Here is a 7,088-nt window from a genome sequence, read left to right as displayed (position 1 = left end):
TTTAATATTTATATACAAATATATAATAAAATATGAGGAATATATATAAATCATAATTATATAATTAAATTATATATTTATAATATATAAGGAAGATATATAATTCACATATATATATATATACATTAACACTTCTAGGTCATTAGAGTGTGAGTACAGTGAACAACTGCTATTTCCTGCCCTGTTTGTTGCAAAAATCAATTGGGATATAAAGTGTATGGTATAGTGAGTTCCTGTCACATAGCTGGCATACAAAAAAGGGTAGCATTTAGGATAATACTTGTTATCCAGGCATTGAAAATTTGTTTCTGATTAGAGAAAACAGCTTAACATATTCCTACTTGGAAAAAAAAAATCACTTTTTCCTGAAATCAGAATCACAGTCTAAGTGGTTTACACTGGTTTTCTGCATTTCGGTTGGACCATTTAGTCCATCTGTAGCTAGATGCTCCAGGGGTTTAAAGACATATTCAGTTTCCTTTCTATCTCCTGCCATGACATCTAACACACAAGACAGATGATTCATTCTTCATTTCTTCTTCTGTCTTTATAAACTTGGAAAAGGGTAGGGAGTATATGAAAAAAAATTCATGAGAATGATGTTAAGAGGTAAGAAGGTGGGCAAAAGAAGGGAAGGTGTAGTGGCATGTCTGGGCATTGGTGATCCTCTCCTACAGCTCCACAAGGCAGAACCAGAACTGGACACAAGGAGAAGTTCGGCACCTGGCAGTTTTTTTAGTTTTTCTCTTTTCTTACACAATAGAGTATGGGCTTCCACGACTGTCTCTGGGAAATTTTCTATGTGACCCCTGAGGCTGAGTTCCCAAATCAGTCAATCCTGGGAAAATATCTAGTTTTATGCTCTGGCCGCTGGTACCTGAAAGCAAGTTTTCAGAATCTGGTTCATCCTTCGTCTCTTCTCATTATCTGCACACACAAATCAGATTAAGGAAGCAGATACTCTTTATTCTAATTTGAGGTTTCCTACCTATGACTGTCTTGGCAGATGTGAGAAGAGGGTGCATATATTTGGAAGAGACAAAAACTTTATTTTATTATATCGAGATATTTAAGTAAAGTATTTGTTCCAGATTTTTTTTTCCTCTCTACGCTCTTCACTTAACAACTCTCCCTGATTGCTTTAGAAAAACAAACAACAAAAACCCACTGACTAGCAGAGAATGAAGATGCCAAACCCTTGGACTCTCAAACTCAAAAGCCTTAGTAGTAAGGCAGAAAGATTTGCGGAGATACTTGCTGACCCATCTTAATTGCCCCTCCCACTAATATCAACCCCCCTACCCCACCCCCACCCCTAGGCTAAAGACTTTCCAAATTGGGGAGGGCAAAAGTAGAGAAACGAGTGTTAAGCAAAATAACTTTAGGTAGTGAAGATCTAAGAAAAGGTCCTCCACCATGCCCCTTACTTGGGGTTAGCTCCAAGTTGGGGAGACATGGTGGAGGCACATGACAATGTTGAGAATCTATTAACATGTGGAATCCTGGGAGGCAGCAGTCTAGCAGATGTTTGCTAGACCCCAGTGTTGTCACAGAAGTAAGGTAAAGATGGCCACATATAGTGCCCTAGGTAGGGAAAGTCTGAGGCAGTCCTCTGAATCTTTTGCAGCCCCCAGAGTGGCACAGAAAAGCTAAAGGGCCCTCAAGAAAGACACACAATTTAGCTAACAAAGGGTCCAAGGGGACTTACAGTCATGACCATGAGACACAAAAATGGAAAGTAGCATGGAATGTACATCCAGAGCCCAGATGCGGACAAGGACATCCCTGCAGGTGCCTAATATGGGGGTGATGACATCCAAGAACCACAAAGGACACAACTAGAGTGACAGCCCAGGAGTTTGAGACCAGTCTGGGCAATAAAGTGAGACCTTGTATCTACAAAAAATCAAAAAAATTAGCCACACGTGGTGGTGCGTGCCTATAGTCCCAGCTCCTCAGGAGGCTGAGGTGGAAAAGTCGCTTGAGCCCAGAAATTTGAGGTTGCAGTGAGCTATGATCACATCACTGCACTCCAGCCTGGGCATTAAAGCCAGACCCTGTCTCAAAAAAAAAAAAAAAAAAAAGGAGAGGAGAGGACAGGGGAGGGGAGGACAAAAGAGGGGAGGAGAAGAGAGGGGAGGGGGAAGAAATTACTTAGGAATATACAGCTTGGCCGGGCACGGTGGCTCAAGCCTGTAATCCCAGCACTTTGGGAGGCCGAGACGGGCAGATCACGAGGTCAGGAGATCGAGACCATCCTGGCTAACACGGTGAAACCCTGTCTCTACTAAAAAATACAAAAAAATACAAAAAAAAAAAAACAAACTAGCCGGGCGAGGTGGCGGACGCCTGTAGTCCCAGCTACTCGGGAGGCTGAGGCAGGAGAATGGCGTAAACCCGGGAGGCGGAGCTTGCAGTGAGCTGAGATCCGGCCACTGCACTCTAGCCCAGGCGACAGAGCAAGACTCCGTCTCAAAAAAATAAATAAATAAAATAAAATAAAATAAGGAATATACAGCTCATCAGCAATGATTAACCCAGGCTTTGATCACAGATCTGTCCATACATTTCTTACCATATCCCACTGTCAAGTCTTGCCATTCTATCTCCCTAGCATTATTCAGAACACCCTCTTCCTTCTCTTCCAAGATAAGGAGCTACTCTAGTTCAAGCTCTCTTCCAGTTTCTCATTCCCCCAATTAATCCTCCACAGTATTAAGAGAATTTGCTTTATGAATCACAAATCTGTTCGCAACAGTATCCTGCTTTAAAAACTCTAATATAATCTCCCTATAAAATAAAGTGCAAATCCCCTGTGTAGCATGGCTTTCAAGGAAGGTCTCCACTTTCTTGTCTCATTTTCTCAATCTGCACTCCCTGCTCTCCTCTTACCAGACCTCTTGGTAATACCTTGCCCTTTCACATTCCCACTGCTTCCTCTCGCTGTTCCCTCTGCCAAGAACTGCTTCCCTCCATTATCTCCCTTAGTGAGTTCCTACTCATCTTTCATGAACCTGCTTCAATGTCACACTTCCTGTAGAAAGCATCTCCAGTCTCTCCAGGGAAAATTGTCCCTTTTCTGAATTAACATAGCATTTTGTTCAAATGACTAATACAGCATCCATGACATTGTATATGTTAAGAGAGACTAACCTAAAGAGCAAAGAATTTTTTCAGTCTGCCATTTTATCTGGTTTCCCCCATTCCCTTTTTGCTCTGTGGTCTAGAAATCTCTTCCTCAATTCCTTTTCTTTCTTTCTTTTTTTTTTTTTTTTTTTTTTTTTTTTTGAGATGGAGTCTCATTCTGTTGCCAGGCTGGAGCGCAGTGGCGCAATCTCAGCTCACTGCAACCTCTGCCTCCCAGGTTCAAGCGATTCTCCTGCCTCAGCCTCCTGAGTAGCTGGGACTACAGGCATGTGCCACCACCACGACTAGCAAATTTTTTGTATTTTCAGTAGAGACTGGCCTTCACCATGTTGGCCAGGATGGTCTCGATCTCCTGACCTTGTGATCCTAATGCCTTAGCCTCCCAAAGTGCTGAGATTACAGGCATGAGCCACCACGCTCAGCCCCTCAATTCCTTTTCTACAGTGAATGATCATCTGGAATCATTTGCATTTTTGGCTGTGAGTTTCTCATGGCCTAGAGCAGACTTCTGGGAGGAAATAACTACTTAGATTAATATTTTTACACGGTGAGCAAGTTACGCAAAGCAAATGAAGAAGGCAATGACCGGCCAAGGAAGCTGAATAAGCTGTCTCTTCTTGGCATGGAAGCAGGGAACAGTATGTTGGATGTTGGCCCAGGAACCATTAGTGAATAGGTAATATGAGAGCCTGGAGTTGGAGGCTACGTTAGGAGGTAAGACTGGAGAAGTAGGTAGAGGTCATGTAATGAGGGACTTCTATGACATACAAGAAGGTTTTGGGTAATGGGAAGGCACTGACGGAGTTTTAAGGAGAGTGAGATGGTCAGATTTTCAGCATGGTACATGATAAAGATCAGAATTTTATTCTGGTTGCTTATTACTCTTAACAAAACCGTGACTTAAACATTTTATTATATTATACAATTTTTTGAGTCAGCAGTTTGGAAATAATTCAGTTAGGCAGTTCTTCTGCTCTACGTGGCAGTGACTGGGATCAGTTAGTATTAATCATCTGGTGGCTGGTCTGGTATGGAAGTTCCAAGATGGCTTTACTCACACGCCAAGTTCCTGGGCAGGGTCACTAGGAAGACTGGGATCAGCTGGTTCACTCCCCATCTCCCTGTAGTCTCAGCTCTCTCTAGATGGTCTAATAAGGTAGATGGACTTTGTACACAGTGACTCAGGACTTCTATAGACCAAGGTGAAAGCTCCTCTTAAAAGCTGGACCCTGAAAAAGCCTGCCTAAATTCAAGATGAAGGGAAATAGCCCTCAAATCTCTCTACAGAAGAGTATTGAAGAATTTGTGGCCATTTTAAATCCACTACAAGGTACAAGGATGTAGAATTGAAAGTAGATAGAGGCAACTAAGTTCTTACAATGCTCAGTTTCTTTTGTTGTTGTTGTTGTTGTTGTTGTTGTTTACAATGCCCAGTTTCTGAAGTATTCATGTATGAGTACTTCCAGAATATTCTCTTAACATCTTCCTCATAGCACTGTAACATGGCTATGATTTTTGTATGATTGTTAGTTTATGTATTAGACTTTTGAGGTCCTCAATGAGGACGACACATATGTCTTCCTTAGATTAATATCTCAGTGCCTGGAACATAGTTGATGCTCAATTCTTATTGAATAAATAAATTGAATACATTCAAATGGTTGGATCCCATCTTCACAACACCAGAGCAGCCTTCTGCTTGATATAATTTCCTTCTCCAGATTCATATCTTCTTATGAACTTAAGAAAAGCTTGATTTAAATGTGTAGAAATAATATCCATTATAAATATTTATGTGAATAGCTTTTAACTTTTCCCTGTTGTATTAGTTCTCCACTACATAACAAATTATCACATATTTGGCAGATTAAAACAACACACATTTATTATCTCAGTTTCCGTGGTCAGGAGTCTAGGCACAATTTAGCTGCTTCAGTTCTCACAAGGCTGCAAACAAGTTGTTGGCTGAGGACGCTGTCATGCACATCCGTGTGAAGAGACCACCAAACAGGCTTTGTGTGAGCAACATGGCTGTTTATTTCACCTGGGTGCAGGCAGGCTGAGTCCGAAAAGAGAGTCAGCGAAGGGAGATCAGGGTGGGGCTGTTTTATAGGATTTGGGTAAGTAAAGGAAAATTACAGTCAAAGGTGGGCAGGAGTGGGGGTCACAAGGTGCTCAGTGGGGAGCTTTTGAGCCAGGATGAGCCAGGAAAAGGACTTTCACAAGGTAATGTCATCACTTAAGGCAAGGACAGGCCATTTTCACTTCTTTTGTGGTGGAATGTCATCAGTTAAGGCAGGGCATTTGCACTTCTTTTGTGATTCTTCAGTTACTTCAGGCCATCTGGGCATATATGTGCCAGTCACAGGGGATGCGATGGCTTGGCTTGGGCTCAGAGGCCTGACATTCCTGGCTTCTTATATTAATAAGAAAAATAAAACAAAATAGTGTTGAAGTGTTGGGGTGGTGAAAATTTTTGGGGGGTGGTATGGAGAGAGAATGGGCGATGTTTCTCAGGGCTGCTTCAAGCGGGATTAGGGGCAGCGTAGGAACCTAGAGTGGGAGAGTTTAAGCTGAAGGCAGATCTTGTGATAAGAGGTGATATTGTGGGGTTGTTAGAAGGAGCATTTGTTGCATAGAATGATTGGTGATGGGCTGGATGTGGTTTTGTATGGATTGAAAAACTAAATGGAAGACACAAGGTCTGTATAAGAGAAGGAGAAAAAACAGCTATTAAAGGACTAAGAATTGGGAGGACCTAGGACATCTAATTAGAGAGTGCCTAAGGAGGCTCAGCATAGCCTTGCTAGCAAAGATTATTTATTTACTTTAAGAGGGAATTTAGAGTGGCAGTTTGGGAGAGCACTAGGAGATATCAGCTGTGATGGCTTGGAGAAACAGTATAAACCAGCAGTGTAAACACAAGCAGGGCATTTATGAGTAGTTGAGAATGGTGAACAGGAGTATGACTAGACAGAAGATAGTGGGGATGACAAGTTTTTGGGGTGCAGTCCAAGTTGGTCTGGTTTCTGGAATGAGACTGGGACCTAATAAAAAGGAGTGTCCACCCAGGAGCTCAAATGGGCTAGAACCTGTAGCAGTCCGAGGACAGGCCTGAATTCCATTCTACCTTGCCTGAAGATTGAGGACGGTAAAGGATATAAAGGTTTCACTGAATACCAAGAGCCTGAGAAACTGCTTGGGTGATTTGACTAGTAAAGGCTGGTCCGTTATCAGACTATATAGAGTTGTGAAGGCCAAACTGAGGAATTACATCTGACAGAAGGGAAGAAATAACCACGGTGGCCTTCTCAGACCCTGTGGGAAAGGCCTCTACCCATCCAGTGAAAGTATCTACCCAGACTAAGAGATATTTTAGTTTTCTGATTCAGGGCATGTGAGTAAAGTCAATTTGCCAGTCCTGGGCAGAGGCAAATCCCCAAGCTTGATGTGTAAGAAAGGGAGGGGGCCTGCACAATCCCTGAGGGGTAGTAGAACAGCAGATGGAACACTGAGAAGTGATCTCCTTGAGGATAAATTTCCATGATGGAAAGGAAATGAGAGGTTCTAAGAGGTGGGCTAGCGGCTTGTAACCTACATGGAAGAGGTTATGAAATGACGACAGAATAGAATGGGCCCGTGAGGCTGGAAGGAGATAATTTCCTTGGTCTAAGAACTATTTGCCTTGTGTGGGAAGAGATTGATAGGTGGCAGTTTCAGCCGGGGAGTAGGTGGGAGTGGCCGATGTGAAGGAGGAAAACTGCCTTGAGGGATAGAAGTTGGAATGTTAGCTGCTTTTTTAGCTAACTTATCAGCGTAAGTATTGTCTTCAGCGATGGTTGGGGGAAGAAAATAGATTTTGGAAGTTATGAGAACTATAGAAAGTTGAGCATAGTTTGTGATTTTTAGGGCCTCTAACAGTATTTTTTTTTTTTTTTTTT

The sequence above is a fragment of the Rhinopithecus bieti genome, unplaced genomic scaffold (genome assembly GCF_001698545.2).
Source record: "Rhinopithecus bieti isolate Rb0 unplaced genomic scaffold, ASM169854v2 scaffold_6513, whole genome shotgun sequence".
NCBI classification, from domain to species: Eukaryota; Metazoa; Chordata; class Mammalia; order Primates; family Cercopithecidae; genus Rhinopithecus; species Rhinopithecus bieti.
Note: the sequence above shows the minus strand (reverse complement) of the source record.